At 56.2% G+C, this 24313-nt stretch overlaps 1 protein-coding gene and 1 long non-coding RNA gene across 24 annotated transcripts in view; one reads left to right on the top strand and one right to left on the bottom strand.

Moving 5' to 3' along the window:
• IQSEC1 (IQ motif and Sec7 domain ArfGEF 1) overlaps window positions 1-24313 on the top strand; it is a 353310-nt gene that overhangs the window by 229334 nt on the left and 99663 nt on the right. For 2 of the 22 annotated variants that reach the window (XR_011426776.1, XM_023619883.2), the window contains exon 1: window positions 705-1114. The exons of 15 other annotated variants lie outside the window; for them this stretch is intronic. The gene's annotated coding sequence lies outside the window, so the exon portion shown is untranslated. Of the gene's footprint in view, window positions 1-704; window positions 1115-21814; window positions 21956-24313 lie in introns of those variants that run through there. 5 more of the 22 variants (XM_023619886.2, XM_023619887.2, XM_070237183.1 and 2 more) reach the window with 5 other exon arrangements.
• Window positions 13985-22717, bottom strand: LOC138918013 (uncharacterized). 2 transcript variants are annotated; one of them, XR_011426790.1, is made up of 4 exons: window positions 22573-22717; window positions 19021-19218; window positions 18563-18658; window positions 13985-17668 (listed from the first exon to the last, which is right to left on the bottom strand). It is a non-coding gene; the product is annotated as an uncharacterized lncRNA (long non-coding RNA). The 2 variants fall into 2 exon arrangements; XR_011426791.1 differs by lacking the exon at window positions 22573-22717 and adding an exon at window positions 21705-21845 and having other exon boundaries at window positions 14283-17668.

Raw genomic sequence — 24313 nt, 5'->3', positions numbered from 1 at the left:
GCCTGTTTTGGGGGTGGCCTTGAGTTGAGAGTGGTAGGAAGGAGTGAGCTCATGAAGACCTGGGGACGAGCATGCCAGGTAGAGGAGTGAGCAGGTGCAAAGGCCCTGAGGTGCCTGCATGCCCGACATGTTTGAAGAACTCAGAGGAGGCTGGGCAGGGCCTGGGAGGGGAGGAATGTGTAGCCACCATGGTCGGCAGGGCCAGCTCCTTTCGAGGGCTCAAGAGCACCCTGGGGCAGGGGAGAGACAGGCGGGGTTGAGCAGGATGGTGACACGATGTGCTTTCTGTTTTAAACAATCCCTGGAGCTGCTGTGAGGCAATGGGACTGTGGAGAGGGAGGGGCGGGCTGAGGGGACCCAGAGACCAGTCAGCGGCGGTGACCACTGTCTGGAAGAAGGACGATGAGTGATGCCAAAGGAGACAGACTGGCAGACTGGCAGTGGGAGTTCAGCCGGGGACCAGAGCCCTGGGGGAGGGGCCCAGGCATGGTCTCCAGGAATGGGGGTGGCCGGCAGAGGGGCAGTGGTGAGAGGGCTCCCCAGGTGACCCCACTGGTGCGGGATGGAGAGCTGAGTGCATGGGGGCCTCAAAGATGCGCTCCCCTCCCCCAGGTCCTGTTGGGGCCAGAGCTGCCGTCAGAGTCAGTAGGGCGGCCTCTCTCCAGGGCCACCTGTCATGTGCCTTTGTCCGGCCTGCTCAGGCTGGCCCTCAGTGAGAGTGTCAGCACCCGTGTGACCAGAGACCCAGCCAGCCCGGTGCCCGAAACTCGAGTGGCCCCGAAACGCGATCAGCCGCCAGAGACTGGCTGGGCAGGGAGCTGTATTATTTATTGACTGGAGCCTCTGGGCCTGCCGGGTGAGCCATTCGGACTGGCCAGGTCCTGAAGGAGCCCTCGGGCAGTGTCCGGGGCCCAGGCGTAGGGGGGCGGGGGCCCCAGGGCGCCTGGCACCCTCTCCCCGGGGCGTGGCTTCCTGGACACCGGCTGAGCAGGGAGGAAGTCAGACGTCAGGCTCCACAGGGGGAGGGTCCACAGCTGGTCCCCCGGGGCCGCTGGGCAGGCCCGTGCCTCTGCCGTGCCTCCAGGAGCACCTCCGCCCTCTCCCCCGGGACACTGTGAGTACCAGCGCCTGTCGGGGGGGCAGGGGTTTGGCCGCCTGAGAAGCCTGTGGGGCTGCCCACCGACCGACCTACCGGCAGGGCAGCCTGCGTGGTGCGGTCTCCGCGGCTCTCGTCGCCTTCCTGCTCTTTCTTGGAACAGTTTTTCTACGCCCTCCCCTCGCTGCCTGGATGGCACGCAGGCCGCCGCGCTCCGGACCCCAGGTGTTTCCCGCAGCTGCTGGAAGGGCGGCCTGGGCTGCAGGAGGGAAGTCCTTGCCTTTCGCTCCCCTGGGCGTTAGACGGGCCCCAGGCTGGGAGGAAGGTCTGGGGCCCCTCAGCCCCCTCAGGCCGATTGGTTCTTTGCCTGGGGCTCTCACAACCACCCTGAGAAAGAGGGACTCTTGGCCACGCCCATTCAACAGCTGGGTAAACTGAGGCCTCCAGAGGTCACACAGCTGCCCTGGGCCTGGAGTGCAGTGGGTACAGTCTCCTACCCACTGCTGCTCCTCACCCCGAGGAGCGTGGACTTTGAGCCCTGGGCGCTCGGGCAGAGCGAGTGGAAGCTTCCCCAGGCTCCAGGACCTAGGATTCCCGACCGTCTGGCAGTCCATCGAGGTCAGCTTTGTGCTGAGAGGATGCTGCCTTGGGCAGGTCTCCCCAAACACTCCCTGGGTCATGTCCCCCTCTGTGCAGTGGCCCAGTGTGTCCCATCAGGAGCCCCCATGAGGCGCTGATGACTTCAGCTCCTTTCTGAAATGATCAGAGTGGGGCGTTGAGGACCTGCAGATCTCAGGGCCAGGAGGGACTAGGGGCAGGGTCCCCTGGTAGATGGGCAGCCCTGGACACACGGAATGAGATTCGGTGAGGCTGTTTGGTGCTGTCCCTCGGGAAATCCCCTTTAGCGAGACGGGGAACTGGGGCCATCTGCGCCTCGGAGATTCCCTACTGACTCTTGCTTCCCCATCTAACCTCCCAACAATCCTGGGAAGGAAATAACTGTCACCATTGGTTATGTGGCGACTCAGGCCCAGGTGTCAGGACACCTGTGCAATGTCCCCAAACGGGCAAGTTGGGGAGCTGGGGCCTGAACTCGGAGTGAGTCCCACCCCCTCAGTGTGTCATGCAGCCTCTGGAAGTGGGGGAACAGGGGTGAATGATCTCCTGACTGCCTCATCACTGGGTCTCAGTTTTTCCGTCTGCAGTGGCTCTGACTCCAGTGTAAGGAGGGCTGTCTGTCCCACTGGCCTCAAGAGCCGGGGCTGGGGTCAGGGGTCAGGGGAGGCTTGGCTGTGGGAGTGAGAGCTCCCAGGGCTGCTGTCCCAACATGGGTCACCAAAGGCTTCCTCTGACCCATCCGTGGAGCTCCCTGATGACCCCAGTGAGCCAGGGGGCCATGAGAGGACCGCAGGTGGTGAGGCAGCTCAGGGCCCAGAGCTCCGGCCCCCAGCTCAGTGGTCTCCAGCCCTGCCTTTGTTGGGCTCTGGGGTGTAAGCTGAGGAGCCGGGGACCCACCAACGCCTTTCTGAGGGGGAGGCCCATTCTGTCCTGAGGGTGGGGCAGAAACAGTGTGACCAGGAGCCACGACAGCTGGGCTCTGGGGCAGGCATCCCTGCTGGCTTGCTGGGGCCCTCAGACAAGCTCCTTTCCCTCTGAGGCTGCATGTCCTCACCTGCGATCTGGCTGGCTGGAGTCGGGAGCCTTGAAGCACTCCAAGACTCCGTGCAGAGTTTCAGGCTCATTATGTGTTCATGTATTCGGTCATCAGACAAACGTTCATTGAGCACCTATGTGTGCCAAGCACTGTCTTGCCTTCGAAGATACAATAGTGATAAACAAACCAAATAAAAGGCAGGAGAAGGGGGCAGGCAGCTGGGGAGGGGCACCTGGCTCACGTGTTTTATTTTCATGGCTAGATATGGCCCATTAGAAAACAAAGCCAGCCAGCGCGCCAGATTCATCACCTCACAGACGTCACTGCTCAGGGTGAAGCGGAGTTAACAGATTAAAAAGTGGGTGGATGTGAAGTCAGTGTGCAGAGCAGCTGGCGGCCCGAGAGGGCCAGAAGCCCGCGCAGCTGTGGGACTCCTGGGGCTCTAAGCGGATCATGGCGAACGGGGCTGAGCGTCACTACTGCACAGCCGAGAGGAATCTGGGCTTTGAAGGGACCTGGCCATCCACAGCCACTCCTTCTCCTGAAGCTTCTGGAAGTCCCCAGACCGAGTCCCTGTTATAACATGACCGTCCTCAGCGTGGCTCTGCTGGGAGGTCCTTCACACGCCACCATCCCGCGGGACCCCTCCTGACCCTCCCAGCAGGAAGCGGCTGTGCGGACGTTGGGGTCCAACAGGTGCCCGTCCAGGCCCAGCTCGGCACTCCCCCGTGCGAGGCTGCTCAGGTGGCGCCTTCCCCAAGCCCAACTCGTGTGAGCACAAAAGGAGATAGTTTCATGGTCACCAAATAAGTTCCGGTTGGTGGCTCTCTCCTCCTGCCCCTTCCCTTGCCGCACCTTGAAGAGCCCATGTCCATGGAAGCACGAGAGTCTTCCTTAGGCCTGGACACTTTCCCAATGACCCTTTCTCCTGGGGATGGGTCTGTGTGGGGCACCGAGTCCAGGGACCTGACCGGCCCTCGCATCTCCCGGAGGCCTGCCAGCCTCGTCCTAACCGGAGCCCCCTCCCCTGGGCTTGGAGCGAGTAGAGGCTGTGTGGGACCCCTACCCCCACCATCAGAGAGCTGGGGCAGCTCGGCCTGCAAGCCGCCTGCCCAGAAGTGGGCTTACTGCCAAGATGGGAGGACTGGCCAGGCGTGGGCAGAGTGTGTGTGGAGCGCCATGTGGCCCGAGTTGGGGCAGGGGAGGGCAGATGGGAGGGCCCACACTGTGGCCTCTGCTCTCTGAGTCCTGTATGGGCCGGGCCAGTGTGAGGCGCCCTTTGGTCTTCACTGCAAGTCTGTGAGGGAGGGACTGTTAGCCCCGTTTGGCAAATGAGCAAACCAATGTCCAGAAATCCAAATTAATGTGACTTCAGCTGCTTCTGGGAAAGAGGTCAGAGGCCTATGTCCAGGCAGAGCAGGGTGTGCGGGCCGTGCCCAGCTGTCGGCTGGGCCTGGAATCCAGGGCCGGGGCAGGTTTCTGGGGTGCGGTCAGGCTGCTGGAGTAGGTAGAGAGCCCAGACTTTAGTGTGAGTCTCTCAGATCTGTGGCCTTGGGCCTGTCAGGCTACCCGGCCAAGCCACAGTTTGTCAGTGAGGGCCCTTCTAGTTGCAAGTGACAGAAAATCCCAATCAAACAGGCTTATGCAGAAAAGGGGCCTGGTTGGCTCATGGAAGTGAAAAAGTCTAGGCGGTAACTAGCTTCAGGAATGGCTGGATCCAGGGATTTAATTAATGTAATGGGCTTGGACTTTTCGACTCTCCCCTCTGCTTTCCTCCCTACCAGCTTCACTTTGAGGCAGGCTGTCTCCATGTGGGGTCCCTAGCTCTGTGGCTGGCATGGATGGAGTGCTCCTTAACCCTGGGACAGGTCAGCTGCAGGGACCAGGCTGCGGTGAACAACATACTGTTTCTGTCTTGCGGAGGTTGACAGTGCCCTAGAGGAGATGGGACAAGAAAAGAGGAAGTTGCCCCACAGGGCCCTCAGGGCTGACACAGGGGTGGACTCCAAGGCCTGTGAAACCCAGAGGAGGAACATCAGAGTTCAAATCTGGGCGAGTTCCCCAAAGGCTTCCTGGAAGAGGTGGCAGCTGAGCTGGATTTTGAGGGCAAAGCAGGAGCTGGCCTGGGGAATGAGAGGTGAGGGAGCAGGAGCCCTTGGGGCCCGCCTGGGGCTCGGGCTGGTCCAGGATCCGCACACAGTGGGGCTGGCCTGGCTGTGGAGTTCCAGGTGGGGCTCAGAGGTCAGGATGGGTGCCTGTGCAGGGCAAGGGGGCCACTGGGCCTGTGCGTGGGTGAAAAATGGCCTGGCCTCAAGGCTGTGAGGACAGGAAAGAATGAGCAGTTAGTAAGCACCTACTGTGTGCCCATAACTTTGCATCTGTTGGCTCATTCCAGCCACACAACAGCCCCTGGAGGGTCTTCATCTCCAGGTTGCAGAGGATGAAACAGGTGCCAGAACAGTGCCTTTTCTAAAGGAGTCAATCAAACACATTACCCTGCAGACTCAGAATTTGGGACGCACCCATTGGCCAGGCTCAGTGGCGTCTGATCTGCCATCGAGATGCCGCCCATAGCAGGGACATATGGGGAAGTTGACAGGTTCAAAACACTTGTGTATTGAAACACCTTCCCAGCAGACTAACCGCCACGCCTCTGGTCGCAGCGGCAGCCGGAAGCAAGCACTGCATCTGAAACCCACGCCTGTAAAACAAGGGGCCCGGCATTGGTGGGAACTGCGAGGCCAAAGACCCCGTGCCGAAGCGGGTGTGGACAGCCACCTGCTCATGAGCAACCGCAGAAGCCAGCTGGTCCTGAGCTGTAAGCAGCGCAGTTTTAAACCACTTCTGAGCTGCCCCCAAACAGTGTTCATGCACAGCTGAGATCGGCCAAGGGGAAGGACGTGGTGGGAGCAGGAAGATGGGGACCAGATCTCAGCTCCCCACTTGGTTGCTGTAATCCCTTGGGCAGCCCCTACCCCTCTGAGCCTCAGTTTCCTCATCTGTAAAGCGGGGATTGTATTTCACAGGGCGAGGATTAAATACCATTATGTGTGGGCATGCCCATGTGCAATGACATGGCCATGGCTTAATAAATATCAGTGATTATTATCGCCAAGTAAAAGAAATGTCCTCAGTTTGAATAGAACTTTTTTTTTTTTTTGAGGAAGATTAGCCCTGAGCTAACACCTGCTGCCAATCCTTCTCTTTTTGCTGAGGAAGACTGGCCCTGAGCTAATATCCGTGCCCATCTTCCTCTGCTTTATATGTGGGAAGCCTACCACAGCATGGCTTTGCCAAGCGGTGCCATGTCCACACCCGGGATCTGAACCGGTGAACCCCGGGCAGCCCCAGCGGAAGGTGTGCACTTAACCGCTGCACCACCAGGCCAGCCCCTGAATAGAACATTTTTAAAAATTATTGTTTTCGAAACCATGGACTTGAATGGTTCGTCCTTGGGAAATTGTCTGGTCCAGACTATCAGCCCCCTGAGGACAGGTCCTGGGTCATTCAGCCTCTGCCCGTTAGGCCCAGAGTTCAGGAAATGCACTTGATGAGTTAAAACCAAATTTTGAACTTGTCAAATCCCACGTCAATCCAAGGTGTTCATTTCTTAAATGATACAGTGAGACAGAGTTTTTTGAAGAGGAAAATGAAAAAACTGTTGAACTATACCCTAGGATATAATTAGAGAGTGGTGGGAGGCCAGAGGCAGACGCCGCTGGCTGTTCCGAGGGATGGAGGGCTGTTTAGGGAGATTTCTGGGGGAGGTGCCGTCGGAGCCGGGTCTGGAGTGTGAGCAGGAAGTGGCCAAGTGGAGAGAGTGGAAAAGACGGGAAGGGGAACCTGCAGGTTGAGTCCCTGTGGTGTGTTTGGGGAACAGCTGTCAACCTTGGGTGGCCTGGCGCCTGGGAGGGATGAGCCAGAGCTGAGACCAAAAAGGAAGGCAAGTGGGGCCTGGAGTCTAGGGTCCCAGCCTCCTGCTCTGGGCACAAAGGAGCCATCTGAGGTTTTGAGCAGGGAGGTTGTATTAACCGGTACTCTCTTGGTTGAAGTGATAAAAACAAACAAAAAACCCAGACTGTCTTGAGCCAAAAGCTGAATTTATTGTCTTCGATTTCTAAGACAGACAGGGCTTCAGGTACAGTGTGATTCAGGGACTCAAACTGTGTCTCCAGACACCGGTGTCTTTTTCTCTTCTTTCGTCTCTCATGACTTTGTTCCCAGGCGGCCTCTCTTCTCATGATGGCCTCGGCAGCTCCAGGCTTACGATAGTGTTATAGCTAATAACCCCAGCGGAAACAGTTCCTACAGAATTCCCAGAGCAGACACCGGTCTAGCTTGGGTCACATGCCCATCCCTGGACCGACCCCTGTGGCAGGGGCGGAGTCCTCTGGAGTTCAGGAGAGTCGGCTGACACAATTAGATGCCCTGGGAGTGGGGGAGGAGCACTCACCAAAGAAAGCTAGAGTGCCGTCCTGAGGCGAGCGGGAGGCTGGGCTGGCAAGACACGCACGCAAATCACCACTGTGATCTGGCGCGGCCCGCCAGGCACTGCGCTAAGTGACGGGACGCGCCATCCCCTTCTGTCGGCCCCATGAGGGAGGGTCTCTCACAGCCCCTCTTCTGCAGATGAGAAGACCGAGGCTCAGGGAGAGACAGTCACTTGCCAGTTAGAAAATGACCTCAGGCGACATCTGCTGGACCCCAAATCCCAGGCTCTTAGCCACCTGCTGCGCCGCCCGGCAGGAGTCCCCCCCTGAGTCAGAAGAGGCTGCCGCAGGAGCCTGGATGGAGCACGGATGGGCGGGGAGCCGGAGGCAGAGGGGCAGGAGGCTGGTGTGTATGTCCACAGACAGACGTGTACATGCCTAGTAGTTACTTTGCCCACTGGTTTCTGCCTGGGCTGGTCTCAGCAGGAGGATCAGGGGCTGAGGCTCCTGGGCCTGGAGGCTGGGCTGGGCTCGGGCTGTGGGCACAGGGGCATTTCCTGGGGAGCTTCCGGAGGAAGCAGTCAAAGGGGGGTCACCACCCACCTGGCTCATGGCCAGGGTGAGGAGCGGGCGCGATGGGGAAACAGCCACTCCTCACTTCCCTTTTCAGCCCTAAGACTTCCCAGACAAGAGTCCCCCTCCCTGATGATGTCATACCATGTCAGAGGTCATCCTGCCCACACCCTCGTTGCACAAAGGGGAAACAGAGGCAGGGGGGTGTGGCACGCCTTAACCTTGCCATCACCACGTGGGGAAGTCTGGCGGCCTGAGCACGAGTCCTGGGTGGGCTGCTGCCTTGCCTAGGCCTGGGGCGCATCACATGGATGCTCTGGGCCTGGCTTTTGCTCTGCAAAATGGACCTATAATCCCCTCGCAGAGCGGGCAAATGAAAACCCTGGGAGAGCACCTGGCCCCCTGCCTGGCACCTTGCAGGTGTCACTAAATGTTGTCTGTGACGATTCCTTTGTAAGGTGAACTCTCAGAGGGGTGAACGGCTATAGATCCTAAGAAAGTTGGGCTTGATGACCCAGCTGTCTTGTGTACAAGCTGTGTGGCCTTGGGCAAGTCATTTCACTTCTCTGGGCCTCAGTTGCCTTATCTGGGAAATGGCTTACTAAGCGCCACCTCAGGTCGCTGAGAGGCTTAGGGAATGCCCACCTCATGGGATGTCATTTTCTGGTGAGTCTCCTTCCCACCGGGCAGTTGGACACCCCTTTCCTCCCACGGCTTCCCTTCCTGCCCTGGGAGTAGGTCAAGTGAGTTATTCTACTAATAAATCACTCAGCTAATATCTACTGAGCACCTACTGTATGCCAGGTGCTACTCAAAACAGTCAGGAAGTCAGACAGGATACCCTCCCCCTGGGACTGACGTTAAGGGGCTGGGGGACAGAAGATGAGTCAGCTACGGTGGGACCAGACGGTGCTATGAGGAGGAGAAGGCAGGTGGCTGGGGGATGACTTGGTGGACTCCACTTCAGCCAGGCCGTCAGCAGGAGCCTCTCTGAGGAGGGGACCAGTGGACAGGAGGTAGCCAGCAAAGATGCGGGATGGGCCTGGTGGCAGAGGGCAGAGCAGGTGGACAGCTGCCCAGGAACTGGGGCTACAAGGAGAGAGGGCAGGGGCCTTCCGGCACCCCCTCTCAGGGGAGGGCATCTGGATAGGCTGGACCCACCTCCACCGGGCGTGAGGGCTGGGCTCCATGCTAGGGGATGTCCCACCTCGTTCGTTAAGCATTTGCTGAAGGCAGGGCCAGCTGAGGCCCACCTCTGAGCGGCGATGGGGGAGGGGCAGTGTCCAGCAGCCTGGTGGTCACGGCCACCTGTCCTGCTTGGCCGTGGAGCCCAGACTGAGGGTGGGGGTGATGGTGGTGGAGGGGTGCCACAGGGAGAAGCGGCCTCAGGGAGAGGCGGCTGAGCTCAGGCCCAAACTTCAGAACCACCGAGAACCACATAAGTAACCACATTTTCTCTTTGCACATAGACACAACCCCAGCTCTGCCCTGACTCCGTGTGCCCAGGGCAGGCCACTGCCCCTCCCTGGGGCTCCAGCCTCCTCTGGAGACACAGTGACACCCGTAATAATAACAGCTGGTGGTGGTGGTGCGTCTGTGTGTGCTGGGCACTGTCAGCCCTTCAGACAGACCATGTCGTCCTCTGGGGTCTCGTGTTGTCACAGGGGCTTTTCAGTGCGGGGGCTCTGCTGGGCAGGGCTGAGACCCGTATGCAAAGACTTTGTAACTGGATTCTAGGATGACTTTGTGCAGGAAATGCAGTCTTTTTCTGTCCAAAAAAATCTGGTGCCTACATCCTGAAGATGTTTGTCCCTAAAAGCGTCCTGCCTCGTCGTGAGTGCTGTCAGCGCCGGCTCGTTCCTGGCTGTAAAAAGCAGACACGGGTGGTGGCTCTCTGAAATCCCCTCACCAAAGGGGAGACACACGTGCTACCCCAGAGCCAGTCAGATTTTCTGTGGCACTCATAACTTTATGGATGAAGAAACTGAGCTTCAGGTCAGGTCTCTTGGCCAAGCTTATTCAGTGTTGTCAGAGGTGGAATGTGAACCCAGGCTGGGGGCACGCGGAGCCCACAGGAGCTCCATGCCAGGCACTGCTGCTCTGTCCATCTCAGGCGAGGTCAGACGGAGGAACCAGCGGCTCCTGGCCCACTGGAGAGGCTAGATGGACTTACACAAGCACGGTGTCACCGCCCTCTGACTGGCTTCCCTGCAGTACAGAAAGTCAGAGTGGGAAGGCCTTTCAGAAACCTCCAGCTGTTCTCCCACAGGCCCAGGGATTCTGTGAGTTTAGCCAGGGAGGGGAGTCAAGAGGGGTACCGATGACAAGCTGAATGTGCTGGGGCTCCTGACCAAAGACGACAGGGTAAGAGGTGGGGCCCCAGAAACAGGGAGAGACATCTACGCTCAGCCCCAAGCTTCAAACAGCCAGGACCTACGTCACAATCCTCTTTTCCTCTGCAAGCGCAGCTACCCCAGAGAAGCAGGCCACAGAGAGCCCCTCAGGACTGCATCCTGGAACCCCGACACCCTCCTCCGTGATGCAGCAGCACAGACTAGCGGGACAGCTGGGGGGCCTGAGGAGGCTTCCAGTGGCAGCAGTAATGACAGGCCACTCTGTGAGTGCCGAACACGCGTCACGCTGTACCGTGTGCACCAGGACTGTCCCAGCTCCCGCCTCATTTACCACTCACGGCAGTCCCATCAAGTAGGAACAGGTGCCCTGTTTTGCAGATGGGGAAACCAAGGCAAGTCAAGTGACTTGTCCATGGTCCTTGCCAGGCGGAAAGTGGCAGCATCAGAATTGGGACCCAGAATTGGGCTTTCCTTTGGCATTTGGAGGGTTGACTGTGGTGGGGGAGGGGGTAGGTGGGGAGAGGCTCGCAGGCTCCCTACCCCCAAGGAGGCCGAGCCTGGCATCTGCCCTCCTCTCAGATGGCAGCTGCCCCCAGCGGGTGGCCCCACCACCCCATCACCTGGGTGACTGAAATGGCCATTGAGCCCGCTACGGTAGAAGGGCCCCCCTCATGCACCTGGATGCTGTGTATCAACTGAAAGCGGGGTCCTTTGCTGACAGCTCCACAACCCTCTGCCAGGGGTCTGCGTCCCCACCCTCACCGCATGAAGATGCATGGTCCCTGTCCCCAATGTGGCAGCCTCCTCCTGGCCTCTCCTCGTGACCACGGCTGGGAGTTGGAGGCCTGTCCGCCACCCATGGCAAGACCCCCAAGGGCTTTGTAACCCATACTGTCAATGTACCAGGAGAGCCGGGCCAGAGGGGCCGCCCACCTAGAAACCCTCTGACCCCGGCTCGCCCAGCCCCGCCTGGCACCCGTCAGACCCTGGCTCAGAGAGCAGACCTCAGGGGTCTCCCAGGGGCTGCTCCCCCAACACACTCAGTCTCTGTTCTGTTTAAAGGGGCAGGTGAGTTCCCCTGGGGGCTGTGGAGATGGCTTGTGTGTCCCATGTTACCTCCAAGGATCCAAGGAATGTTTCAGAGCCGTGGGTCTGCTTCCTGCGACCCTGAGCTGGGCTGTGAGCTATGATACCCCAGGCAGTCTCTCTCATGATGAATGTGGCATGTGTGTTTCAGTTAGTATTTTCTGTGAACAAATACCCAAAATGTAGGGCTTACAACAGCATTCCTTTCTTACTGTGCCTGATGTTGTGGGTTGGAAAGTTGGGACCGTTCCGGTGGTCTTCCGAGGCTCACGGGTTCACTGCAGTCAGCTGGAGGATCAGTGACCTGGAAGGTCCAAGATGGCCTCACTCACAGGGCTGCAGTTGGTGCCGGGGCACCTCAGTTCCCCCCTCGTGGCCCCTTGCCCAAAGGGCAGACCGCCTTCTTTATATGGTGGTCCCCTCGGATCCCCTCCATGCAGCCCCCCAGTGGACAGGCCAGCTTCAGTCCTGGTGGTCCCCTCGGATCCCCTCCATGCAGCCCCCAGTGGACAGGCCGCTTCCGTCCACGGCAGTCTGAGGGCCACGTTCTAAGAGGATGAAGCTGGAGCTGCAAGGCGTCCCGAGGGCCAGTCTCCAAACTGGCTCAGCTGTCACGTCTGCTGCATTCTATTGTGCAAAGAAAGTCATGTGGCAAAGGGAGGAATGGACCCCACCTGTGGGTGGGCGGAGGAGGGGACAAGTCCCATGGAGGAGGGGCCTGGGCACCAGGATGGGGGGAGTTTGTGGCTATATTTTGCAATCCAGTGCGTATCATTGGGATTTTGCTGGGTTCTTATCTTACAAAGGTTGGGGCGAGGGGAACAAGTTCTAAAGTCATTGTATATGAAGGAAAAACTACCCTGGTAAGATGGCCCTTGAAGACCCCTTCAGTTGCCCGTGAGTGCAGAGTCCCTGGTTTGTGTACCCTACCCTGAAGGGAGCTCTGTGTCCATGGACAAGCGCGAGTCCCTGAGCCAGACCAGGTGAGGGAGCCAGACTGGCCAGGCCCTGCAGCGTCTGTGGACGCTGGGAATGGGCGGGGTCTCAGCTGGCGGCTCTCCTTCCAAGTGGGCTCCATTCTGTGTCACTGTTAAGCACCATAGTTGTGGTGCCCAGGACAGAAGCCATGAGCCACAGGTGGCTATTAAAGTTTTAACTAATTAAAATCAAATAAAATTTTTAAAAAACTCAGCTCCCCATTCTCACTAGTGACATTCTGAGTGCTCAGGAGCCACAGAGCTAAGAAGCGGAGAGCCAGGAGTCAGCCGGCTGGAGCCCAGCTCAGCCCCTTCGTCCAGCTGCCCTCCTAGCCACCCACCTTTCTGGTCACCCCGGCCCTGCCCTGGCCGCTGGGGACTCAGAAGTAACTGCCTCACCCCAGGTGCTGCCCTCGAGGGGCTCCAGGTCTGCTGGGGGCAGGTGGGCTGGTAACACGCAGTACCTGCTGGGCACCCTTCCTGCTGGGCCTGACTGTGACCGCCCTGACCTCAGGGCAGCCAGAGCCTGAGAGATGAGCTGAGGGGGAGCCCTTGGAGCAAGCCGCGTCCCTCCCCACCAGGAAGCGAGGGGCTCCTCGCGCACTGCCCGCGCTTTTCCAGTAAAGGGAGGATGGCTTTTCATCATCAAAACTTGTGAGAAGCCTCCCTCCCCGCCCTCGCACACAGCCCCAGACAGGAGGGTTAGTGTGCACGACTGAAAAACTGCAATAAGCCACTAAGAGCCATTTTGGATGAATTTGAAGTCTATGAATTTTATTCATCGCAGCAGCATCTGTTTTGGTTTGAAAGATGTTGATGTGTGAAACAGTATTTTTTTGGTCTACCAGCCATGTTGGGTGTGCATATGGGATGCAAGATCCCCTAAAATAATTCAGGAGCTCCCCACTTGGGAATCCCCGAAACCTCCAGGAGCAGGTCTCTCTGGGCAGTGCCCAGGGCGGTGGCCACCTCGTGCTGTTCCTGGGGCCCGAACTTTGGTTAGCCCCACGCTGGTTTTGTGGTGGGAGTGGAGTGAGGTCCCCTCTTGACATCCCTTCTCCCCATCCCTTCACACTTGGCCTGCAGCCGCCCTCCACAGCTCCTGCTCTTGCTGGTTCTGTTCTGAGCTCTGCTGGTCTGCGATGGCCCCACAGGTTTGCCCACTCCCTCTAGGCTGTGGGCCCCAGTGTTCAACAGCTGTGACGCTCTTTGCTGCCTGGGGACAGACTCCGCCTTCCTTATAATCCGAGGGAACAGGGATGATTCAGACACCATCCGTGCCCTCCAGGGCCCTGTATCTAGTGGGAGGCTGAGGAGTCTCCACATCCTCTTCCCCCTCCTGCAGGACCCTCCCCGCACCCCACCTGCTCATCAACATCCGTCATCAGCACCCCACAAGGGCAGGGATCTGTGTGTGTGTGGCTGACCTCTTGCACATCATAGGTACTTGGCAGTATTTGTTGCGTGAATGAACAAATGAATGCCTGCAAGCTGTGGGGCACGCAGGCACCTGTCCCAGCTCTGCCCTCTGGCTTCTGGCTGTGTCTTCTCTTTGGGGGTCCCACAGACATGTGATGAGCAGGGGCCCCCCGTGGCAGCTGTGTTCACAACTAGATCAGTGCTTTTTCTCCTTTGGGCATCCATGGATTTATTCTCAGGGGTCTTCAAGTTCCACACAATAACTTTTTCGTGTAGATTCTTTATAAGTTGTAAGAGTTAGTTTGAAATAATTTCAATCTTAAAGCAGACTTGCAAGAATGATACAAAACAAGTTTCTCCCATGTACCCTTCACCCAAATTCACCACTAGTAACGTTTTGCGAAATTTTACTCACAAAAACGTTTATTTCTCCCAGAACTATTTGAGAGGTTGTCGCAAACACGCAATATGACTTCTACTCCTGAATAATACCTCAGCATATATTTCCTGAGAGCAAGGAGATTCTCGTCTATAACCATGCTCCAGAAGCCAAACTCGGGAAATTTACCATTGACAGGATGCTTAGCATCTAATATACGATTTATAGTCTCACTTCACCAGTTGTCCCAGTAATGTCCTTTATATCAAGTTTGTACCCCAATCTAGGATCTGCCATTGCATTTAGTCATCATGTGTTTTCCTGAAGCTTTATCAAGGTATAATTTACATACCATAAAATTCACTCATTTTAAGTGTACAATTTCACAATTATTAGTAAATTTACAGAGTTGTGTAACCATCACAATTTTATTTCAAATCATTTCCATCTCCCTGAAAAGAAACCTTATGTCTATTTTCTGTCACTCTCTTGTCCCACCCCTGGCCCCAGCAACCACTCATCTACTTTCTATGGCCATAGATTTGCCTTTCTGAGCATTTCACGTAAGTGGCATCACTCGGCACAATGTTGTCAAGGTTCACCCATGTTGTAGAATGTGTCAGTACATCATTCCCTTTTACTGCCGAATAATAGTCCATTGTATGGCTGTGCCACGTTTAGTTTATCTGTCGTGTCCAACTGACGGACATTTGGGTTGTTTCCACTTTTTGGCTGCTATGAATAATACTGCTGTGAATAGTCACATACAAATTTTTATGTGGACTATATTTTCATTTCTCTTGAGTAGATACCTGGGAGTGGAATTGCAGGGTCTTATAGTAACTCTGTGTTAAACTTTTTAAGAAACACCCAACTGTTTTCCAAAGTGACTGCATTGTTTTTCATTTCCACCGGAAACAGAAACGAATGAGGGTTCTGATTTCCCCGCATTCTCACCAACACTTGCTATTGTCTGTTTAATTCAGGCCATCCTAATGGACGTGAAATGGTATCTTACTGTGGTTTTGACTTGCATTTCCCGGATGGCTAATGATGTTGAGCATCTTTTCATGTGTTTATTGGCCATTCATATATCTCCTTTGGTGAAAGGTCTATTCAAAGCTTTTACCCATTTTAAAATTGTATTGTTTTCTTATTATTGACTCATAAGACTTCTTTTGTATTCTAAGTACAAGTCTCTTTTTGGTTATATGATTTGCAAATATTTTCTCCCAGTCTGTGGCTTATATTTTCACTTTTCTTGATGGTGTCTCTTGAAGTGCAGAAGTTTTGAATTTTGACAAAATCCAATTTATCAATTTTTTCTTTTATTGCTTATGTGTTTGGTGTCAAGAAATCATTATATCTAAGAAAAGTATCTCAGGTTTGTTTTTTTTTTGGTGAGGAAGATTGACCCTGAGCTAACATCTGTTGCCAATCTTCCTCTTTTTGCTTGAGGAAGATTGTCCCAGAGCCAACATCTGAGCCAGTCTCCCTCTGTTTTGTATGTGGGATGCCACCACAGCATGGGTCTGCACTCGGGATCCAAACCAGCAAACCCTGGGCTGCTGAAGTGGTGCACATGAACTTAACCGCTACGCCACTGGGCTGGTCCTTAAGATGCTTTTATATCTAAGAAATCATTTTATATCTAAGAAATCATTTTATGTCTAAGAAATCATTACCGAACCCAAGATCACAAAGATTTACTCCTGTGTTTTCTTCTAAGAATTTTATAGTTTTAACTCTTACATTTAGAGCTTTGATCATTTTAAGTTAATTTTTATGTACGATGGGAAGGGTCCAGATGCAGCCTTTTGCATGTGGATAGCTGGTTGTCCCAGTGCTATTTGTTGAAGAAACTATTCTTTCCAATGAACTGTCTTGGCACCTTTATCAAAAATCAATTGACCACGATACAATAATCTTTTAAATGTTATTTTCGTGACCATGACAGCCCTCCCCCATCTTAATGAAAGCGTGTTCCAGATCACCGGGGTGACCCTCTGGAGCAGCTCTGCCACCTGAGGTCTGCGGCTGCCTTCCCTGTCGTTTCTACGAGCACGCAGCCCCTGAGGGACCCTCCCGTGTGGCGGCATTTTATGCTGGGTGCAGCGTTTGTTAAAGTGGGGTCTGGTGAACCCTACAAACTGTACTCTCAGGGATCCACCAGTTCTTAAGTCTGAGAAACCCTTAATATGGAGCCACTTCTCAGATGGGAAAGTAGAGGCCCAAACAGGGAAAGTTCCATGTCCAAAGTCATGCATCTGCGAGTGCCCACAGGCCAGCAGAGGCAGCGTGGGGCACAAGAGCCACTTGGAAGTCACCCACCTCCCTCCTACCTATAAAGTGGAGGGGGCCCCACCCATCTCAGAGAATTGCAAGGAATAGAGAGAGTGTGGGCAAAGAGCCCAGCACAGTGCCTGGCTGACACAGAGTGGGTGCCGACTAGTGGAGGTTCCTTACAGGCCTGTACAGTCCCCTCCACAGCAGCAGAGCAGCCCCGAGGGCCAGCGCCAGGCTCCAGCCTGCCCTCTGCCTCAGGCGCCACCCATCCCTGTGCTTGTCCATCCAGTGGGTGCAGCTCTGTAGCAGGCCCTGTGCTGATGCTGGCAGAGCAGAGGGGACGCCACCCCTGCCCTCAGGATCTTCAAGCAGGTAAGCAGTCCCAGTAGCTTGCCGTTACAGAACAGCATGGCAGTTGCTATTTCTATTGTAATAGCTAACATGCACTGACTTTCTGCCACATGCCTGGCCCTGTTCTAGGCACTGTCTCAGCATGTACAGGGCACAGTGGGAGCCAAGATGTCTGGAGGAAGTGACATTTTTGCAGCTGGGTATAAAGGATGGGTTTGGACTTCAGCTAACAAAGAGACATAAGCATTCTAGGAATTTTTTGCCAATTTGATGGGTAAAAATGATATCTCATCATTATGGTTTGTGTTTCTTTATAAGTCAGGTTGTATATCTTTCTGTATGTTTATAGGCCATTTGTATTTTTTCTCTCAACTACCTAGTTAAATCAACTGGATATTTTTCTTTTGAGTTGTTTATGGTTTTTTCTTACTGATTTGTAAGAACTCTTTATCTACTGAGGAAACCAAGGAAATAATGTGTGCAAATACTCAGTGACGTAAAATAACACAGTGTGCTCCAAAGGCATTAAGTATTGCACAGCTTGACTTTGGAAAAGGCAGGTGAAGATGGCGCCAGGCAGGGAGGCAGAAACCAGTTTTGTGCTAGCCTGGGGAGCCCCGCCTCCATCCCACAGGCCATGGGAGCCATAGAAGGGTTCTGAGCAGGATGTGACTGAATCTCTATTTTGAAAATTGCTTTAAATAAAAGACAGTAAATGATGGGGGGGGGGGTCTAGAAGGGTAAATCGAGGCCAGAACTTTGTTCAGCTGGAGTGTCTACTTTGTTTGGTGGGTAGTGGGGAGCCACTGAAGGTTCTTGGTGATGACTGGGAGTGAACTGAAGAGACAGTGGCAGGGAGAGCTGCTCTGCTGGCGGCTGTGGAGGGGGAGGGAGCAGGATTGAGGCCAGGGCGGACCTCTGGGTGTGGGGGTTCTGTTTCCCAGCGTGAGGCGTTGCCCCCACTGTCATCTCAGCCCCATGTGGTGCCCAGTGCTGTGTCATCTGTCCTGGCTTCGCAGGATGACCTCTGACCCAGACAGAGGGGACCCTTGCCAGGAGTAACCTGGAGAGGAAATATGAACCAAGAGTGTCTGGGCAGGGCACTGCGAATTGGAGAAGGAAAAAGGACCAGCCCATTGGCAAGTGGGAGGGATCTTAGAAGTCTGCAAGCCAACGTCCCCAAGGCAGCTGACCTCTGGCCTCTGCTCCCACAAGCCCAGGAGCGGAGCCCCCACCTCCCCAGCAGCCATTCTGGATCTGGTTGGCTCTTCCAGGGAAAAGGATCTCAGGCTGTTATGGCATCAGAGCCACAGGGAGCCTTGGCCCTCGTCTTAATTCACGCTGCCTGTCTACTGGATAGAAGAGACTCGGAAGGGAGATGATCCTCCCCGAGGTCACACAGGGATTAGCCCAGCTCAGATCAGAGCAGGCCCTGGAAACCAGGCTTCCCAACTCCCCATCCAGTTTCAGAAAGGTGTTTTTTTTTTTTTTTTTTTGGTGAGGAAGATTGGCCCTGAGCTAACATCTGTGCCAGTCTTCCTCTATTTTGTATGTGGGATGCCACCATAGCATGGCTTGATGAGCAATGCATAGGTCGGCACCCAGGATCTGAACCCGAAAACCCCAGGCCTCCAAAGTGGAGTGTGTGAACTTAACCACTACACCACCGGGCTGGCCCCAGAAAGGATTATTTTTTAAACGTAATTTTTAAAAACTGGTAGTACATGCATATAGCACAAAAAAATATTTAACCGTGACGTGTCAGTGGAAAGTGGTCTCCTTCCCAGCCTGGCCTCCAGCACTTCATGCATTCCCCAGGACCCCACTATTCCCGTTTCTAGAGCATCTTCGTCAGAGACACTATCTGCACGTCCCAGCATGCATGCCGTACCCCGCTTTTTCACCTAAAAAGCAGCACACCACACACCCTGGGCTGCCCCTTGCTTTTCCCACTTACCGAACATCTGAGAGACAGTGCCTCATCAGTCCGGAAGCCACGTTCTTTGTGATGGCCGCACAGGCTCCCTTCATAAGGATGCATCACAATGATAGTCTGTTGAGTAAGTCCCTTGTCAGCGCACTTTTAGGTAATAAGAATATTTCAGTACTTTTTATTCACTTGAAAAACAGTTAATTTTTTAAATACAAGTTAGCAGTTACTTAATTTTTTTTAATGTGTGTAAAGAAGATTTAATTGGCCCATGAGCCTGTGCCTATGCCCAGATAGCTAACCCCTGGTGGCTTTTAAAAAATCAACAAATCCTCAGAAAAGCGTGAAATAAAAAGTAAAAGCTCCTCACACACCCATTCCACACGCCCCACCATCCTCCCAAAAGGCAGCCGCCAATAGGAGTTTGTTTTGGTATGTGTGCATCCTTTGGGGGAAAAAATTAGGAAGTCCCACATATGTATGACCTTATGGCTGCGTCTCCGTGCGCCTCTCCTCCCCTGTTGCTGGACGGCGGAGGTGTGGCTCTCCCGTACTCTTACACGGAATCTGCTGTCCTTCTATATTAGCATGCTGGATACTTCTGACAGATCACCCTCGAAAAAAGGTGGCGCCGTCTGGCACCTCCGCCAACGGTGTTCTTGGGTGCGCTCAATTCCTCTCACCTTCAACAGAGAAGGTATTATCAACCTTGTTCATTTTTGCCAACTTGGTAGATGAAAACAGTGGCGAGCATGTTATGTTTTGATTTGTATATCTTTAATATGCACTTAATTACAAGTGAGACTGAACCTCTTTCCATGAGCTGCTTGTTCAGATGCTTTGCTCTTTTTCTAATTGGTTAGTCATCTTTTTCCTATCGATTTGAAAGAGCTCTTTATGTATCAGGGAAATTAGCTTTCATCTCATTTTCCTCAATTAACTTCTGGCATATGTGCTGCAGATATTTTTTTGTTTACCATTTGTCTTTTTTTTTTACTGTGTGGTGTTTTTTTTTCACTCTACTCAGAAGTTTTAATCTTTATACTTAAATTTATCAATATTTTCCTTCATGGCTTCTGGGACTATTTACCCGAGGCATTTTACGCAGCCTGTCTACACATCACAGCTGATCCTACAGCAGCCTTTGAAGGGAGGCAGGGTGGTGAGCTGTGTGTCGGTTCCCTTTTACAGGTGAATTCAAATGAGGCTCAGAAAGGTGGTGGGACTTGCCCAGCAGAACAGATTCTAAACCCTTTGTTCTCACTTCCCTCACCTGCCTTCCAACCAGCCAAGTCACTCACTCCTGGCACTGATGACAAAAGGATGTGGTTTCTCTAGCAGAGAATTTTTAATTATTAAAACTACAAGCATCTTTTCTTCCTTTAAGTGCTCTTTTTAAAAATATTTTTCAGGGGCCAGCCCAGTGGCACAGTGATTAAGTTCGCATGTTCTGCTCCGGCGGCCCGGGGTGTGCCAGTTCGGATCCCGGGTGTGCACCTATGCACTGCTCATCAAGCCGTGCTGTGGCAGGCGTCCCATGTATAAAGCAGAGGAAGATGGGCATGGGATGTTAGCTCAGGGCTAATCATCCTCCAAAAAAAATTTTTGAAATTAAAAAATTAACTCCTAGTTCTCAAAAACAAAATTTCCAACATACAAAGAGTGACAGGGGGTTTGGGGGGAGCTCATGCCTGGCCCCAAAAGCCCACCCCCCCAGGTGACCACTGTCCTGTTTGCTGTGAGCACCAATGAGGCGCCATGGCTCACTCTTGCCATGAGGTGAGGAGGACCCACCAGGAGCTGGACCATTCCTTCTTCATCTCTGCTTGTCACCAGTGCCTTGTATATGCTAGGAACACCTTAGGTGCTCAATAATTGCTTCAAGACAGAAGACTGAGGTGGTCGGGCACTCCACTTAGACACTGCAGCCTCACAGGCCTGTACTCAAATGCCAGCCGGGCCACTTCGCAACTGTGTGAGCGTGGGCAGGTGACTTACTGCCTTCTGCTGCAGTGCCCTTGTCTGTAAAACTGGGATAATAGTTTCTACCTCAAGTAAATGAAGTAAGATTCATAAAGTGCTGAACGAAATGTCTGCCTCTCCCCTCTGATATCTGCCGGTTCCTTCCTGGATCCGGTGCCCACTCCCACCTGGCCCCAGTGTCCAGGCTCAGGAGATAGCAGAGCTGAAAATCAAGCTCCCTCCCTCCCAAAAGCCCAGAGAGGGGAAGTGCCTTGCCCAAGGTCACACAGCCCATCCGTGGGAGGGCCAGCAGAGACTCCCGTCTGCTGACGCATTACATCACTCACCCAGCTTCCTCTCTGTTGGACCACTGCAGCCGCGTCCCTCTGGCCTCCTGTCTCTCCCCTTCTCGCCACCAGGGGGCGCTTCCTAAACACAGCCCGGACCACGGACGCCCTTGCACCAACCTGGTCGGGGGCTCCATGCTGCCTCCGGAAGGAGGCCGCTTCTGGTTGGTCTGGTGTCCGAGGCCCTCGGCACGCGCCCTCTCTCCTGCACGGCGGGCAGCGCGCATTTCCATCCTTGCTTTTTCCTTAGGCGCCCTCCTCCTGGAGCGCCTCCCCTTCCTGCCCCTGCCAGGCCTGCCTCTCCTGTCTGCGCCACTGCTTCCCCACCGACTGGGTCCCTCTCTGACTGCGCAACCCCCTTCCCCGTAACAGTTGCCAGGCCGCTGTGGCCCATCCCCAGCGTCCAGTGGGTGCTGAGCCAGTGTTTGGTGCGGGATAAGGGGTGCTGCCGGCGGGCCGGGATCCTCTTCCCAAAATTGGGAGGAGCGCGTGTCCTGGAGGGGACTCGGGGGGCGTGGTGCCAGAGCGGACGCCAGCGGCCCCGCCGCGCTGTGCGACTGGGCCTCAGTCTTCTCATCTGCGGAGTGGGGAGGCTGGGCAGTGCCCGCCGCGGGTGCGGTTCTCCGTGGGAGGGGCCCAGGGGCCTTGGCTTGAGGCTGCGTTTGCTAGGTGTTTATTTAGGGGTCTTGGGGAGTCTGAGGTTGGACTGCTGGGCCACAGGGCCCCCTTCTCCGCTCCCCGGGCCCAGCGCCGGCAGCGGCCCCGCCGACCCGAGCGCCCTCAACTCGCCCCGGCTCGGTGACGTCGGCGGCTGGGGCGGCACCCGTCCTCCCCGCCCCCCCCCCTCCACTCCCACACACCTCTCGAAGGGGGGAAACTGAGGCCGGGCGCGGAGAGCCCACAGCCAAGGTCACGGCGCGCGGGCGGCGGAGCGGGAAGGAGGGCCGGGCGCGGGGAGGCCGCCCCGACCGAGCACCCGGCTCGGGCTCCGGCTCCCGAGCGCCCCCGGGCCCCCCCGCGCCCCGCCGGCCCGACGCGCTGGGGCCGCGCCCGCGCTCCGCGCCCGCCGCGGGGACGGCGCGCGCTCGGCGGCTGCAGGCGGACCCGCGAGGTAGGAGGCGGGCCGGCGGGGCTGCGGCGGCGGCGGCCGGGCCAGTGCGGGCTGGGGGTCGGCGGGGCTGCGGCCGGGAATGCCCCCCGCGAGAGCCTGGGCGACAGCTCCGCCCCCGGGGCCGCGGCTGCAAGGACGCGCGAGCAGCTCTCGGGAACCGGCGAAGGGGGGTGGTGATCGCGGGCGGCTTCGCGGAGCCGAGCCCGGAGGAGGTTCCGGGGCTGCAGTCTTGGGGACACCAGCCACGGTGTTGTAGGGTTGGGGATCAGAGGCCGCCAGGCTCTCGGGAATGGGGACCCGAGCTACGCAGGCGGCCCGGAGGGCCTGGGGTCGCCAACGCCGGGCTTTCTGAGCTGGGGCTCTGCAAGTGTCGCTTTCTGGGACTCGAGCGGTGAGGACGCAGGAGATTCAGCCTCCGCGGCTATGCGGACTGCTCATCCGAAACCTTGCGGACGCTGAAGGCGCGATCTTGGGGGGAGGGGGGCCCAGGGTGCTCTATCTCCGCGTCTATGCAGGTGGCTGCCTTCTCGGGGCGGGGGGAGGGAAACGTGCAACCAGGCCCCGAGGGTCGCCAGGCGAAGCCGCCCTCCAACCCCCCTCCTTCCCTTCTCTCCCACCTCCTTCCTGCTTTCGCCTCCCCGCGGAGAAATCCCGCGGCTGAGCCTAGGGTCCGGAGCCTGCGGGCGGGAGGTTGAGGCATCTCAGGAATTCGCTGGGAGCCAGATAGAGGCGCCTGCAGGCAGGGAGTGAGGAGCTTCAGCTGGGCTGGGGGGGCTGGCTCCAAATCCCGTCCTGCCCCTAACCCCCGCCCCCGTGTGACCTTGGGCAGCCCCTCCTCCCGCTACCACTTGGGCAAGAGGCTGATTCTTAGTCTCGGAAGCCCCTGGGGTTCAGACCCCCAGGGGGCGGAAAGTCGGTGTGGGCAGCAGTGCTGGGAGGCTGGAGTAGACAGGGCAATCTCTGGATCCGGTCCCAAATAGGGCAGGAGGCAGCAGGGGTCTAAAAAGTGAGTGACGGGGCTGTTTCGGGTGTCAGGACACCCTGTCCCACCTGCCAGCCTGAGGTGGGTCCCTCCTATGGGAAGGAGCTCAGAGTGGGGCAAACCCCTGCCCTGCCCAGAACCAGCTGCCCTTAGGCTGTGAGGGGGCAGGGAAGTTGACAGAGGTGAGTCAAGGCTGTCTGCCCCCACCCCAATCATGGGGAACCCCCTCCCCCATATTTCTGCTAGGCAGTTGCCACTTTAAATTGCCAAGCTTTCAACTGTCACAGCTGATCTGTTCCTGGAGCAAACGGAGCAGAAAGATGACAGTGGGTATCCCCTCCCCCAGGTCTGTCCGCAGGATGAGGCTCACGGGGACAGCAGTCGGCTCTGCCTGGTCAGCTTTGTGCATTTTGCTCTGGGCATGCTCTGTAACTGGTGGGGGAGGCACTCATTCTGGACTGGGAGCGGGAGTCTGGTTGCGCTCTTTAACAAGCTGCTGCTCCACTCTGCGGTCAGTCCCCAGCCGACAGCGCACACGTGCCTGTGCAGCCCCTCGGAGCAACTCTGAACTGAAATGACACAGGACTGGCCCTTTGCTCACCCTCCTCTGCCCCAGCATTCTGCCTGGCTCCTCACTTGGGCCTGCAAGGTGGCCAAGCCTCTGAACCCATGCAGGGCCAGAGCCTTGCGGTTGGGTTTGAGAGGAGAGAAGACAGACAGCCCAGACCCCGGCCCCAGGGCAGGAGAAGGTGAGGCAAGAGTGCTTGGGGTGCCACGATGCCCACTGCTCGGCCATTGAGCATCAGCGCTGGAGGGAGCAGCCTGGGGCCAATCCCCTGTTAGAGATGGAGAAACTGAGGCCAGAGAGAGGCAGGGACATGCCCAAGGTCACGCACCATCCTGCTGTTCCCGGCTGTCCAGCAGTCCCGCCATCCTTGGGGAGCTGCTGCCTGGGGAACGCTCAGAGGACTCGGTGTTCCCCTCAGAGGTCCCTGCAGTGGAGGGACAAGGAAGGGACCGGCGCCCTCCTCTGCAGGGACTCTGGCTCCTGCGCGGTTTGCAAACATTAAGTAATCTTGTCTCATGACCAGGGTTGCCACCCTCTCTCAAGGCTGCTTAAAGGGCCAGTGGCTGCCTGTCCTTCCAGCCACTGCTCTGACCACCCTGCCCTGCCCACCCTGTGCCTGCTGGCCCCACAACAACCCTGTGGTTTTAGTCGTGCCCCTTCCCCGTTGTGCAGAGGGAAGTGCCAAGGCCATGTTGGACTGGGACCCTTTGTGTCCCCAGCTTTCTCCACACCAGTATTCTAACTGCTGGGGTGGGGAAGCTAAGCACCTAGGCATCCCCAACCAAAAGGGACACAGCCATCCTTTGTT

The sequence above is a fragment of the Equus caballus genome, chromosome 16 (assembly GCF_041296265.1).
Source record: "Equus caballus isolate H_3958 breed thoroughbred chromosome 16, TB-T2T, whole genome shotgun sequence".
In the NCBI taxonomy this organism is placed as follows: domain Eukaryota; kingdom Metazoa; phylum Chordata; class Mammalia; order Perissodactyla; family Equidae; genus Equus; species Equus caballus.
This window is presented reverse-complemented; position numbering and strand designations above follow the sequence as displayed.